Source organism: Lathyrus oleraceus, chromosome 4, assembly GCF_024323335.1.
Source record: "Lathyrus oleraceus cultivar Zhongwan6 chromosome 4, CAAS_Psat_ZW6_1.0, whole genome shotgun sequence".
Lineage (NCBI taxonomy): Eukaryota > Viridiplantae > Streptophyta > Magnoliopsida > Fabales > Fabaceae > Lathyrus > Lathyrus oleraceus.
Genome location: NC_066582.1, coordinates 437654158 through 437655373, shown reverse-complemented (window position 1 = coordinate 437655373; position 1216 = coordinate 437654158).

Below are 1216 nucleotides of genomic sequence, written 5' to 3'. Positions count from 1 at the left end.
AATCAAATCAAATAATCAAAGAATGAAATGAATGAGCATCAGACAATGCATGAGAAGTATAAACATGTTAAGCAATCAAACAATAGAAGCATGGATGAAAGAAACAAGTATAGAAAATATCAGATGAATCAGACAAGTGAAACTATGCACACAAAGGATCACTGAATAATTTAATCAGGAAATGATGCAAGGATCAAATAAAATCAGGATGTGAGGCCTCTAATACATGGCCTATGAGATGAACAAGGTAGGATCAAAAGATCTCTTCAATTTCCCTAAGCAATCCCTAAGTCAAACATCAATCATGGAAAAGTCAACTGAAAAGTCAAGTCAACTTGAAAATTATCAAATAAATAGTAAATTAATCAAGAAAATTATGAAAAGTTAAACTAACTAAGGTGGGGTCAGGAAATCATCATCCCTCAAAAAGATTCTAAAAATAATGTGAATTAGTGTATAAATTAATTGAAATAAAACAGAAGTCAAATGAAAAGTCAACCAAGCAAACTAGGTCAAAAATAAATCGAAAATAAATTAAAAATGGGAAATAAAATTCCAATAAAAGGTCAGGTTGACCATGAGACATTGGTCAACCCTCATCCCAAATATAAGAACCTAAAAATAATTTTAAGTCAAGAAAATAAAATTAATACAAATATGTGTGTTAAAATGGACTATTTGAAACAAATAATTAAAATAAATTATTAACATTAAATAAAATATGAAAATAAAAATTAAATAAATTAAATAAAACATTAAGGAATGTGAAAAGTATTTTTTGGTATTTTTATGAACAAATAAAATATTTTTATTAATTAAAAAGAAAAATAGAAAATAAAAATGAATTAAAAAATGAAAGTGGAAATAGATGTGTTAATGGGCCAGGCATATGGGGGTGTGGAAAGCGCATGGTGCTGAGGCCCAGTCGACACGAGTAAAAGCCAGCGTGTGACATCAAAAAAAAAAGAGTAACGTTTTATTTAAAAAGGTTATGTCACTTGCATCAATTGGTCATCTGTTTTTTAAGTCACTAAATGCCAAAACCAACTTGGACGGACATGATCACAATACACGCGCGCGATCCGACGGTCATAGAGAGAGCCACGTCTCATCTCTTCCATGCAAAATGAAAAGCCTAGAGCCATGCATGCAAGGGGCTCGTGAATACGCAGGACATGTCGCTCATCTTCCCAAACGAATTACTCTCACTACAGTG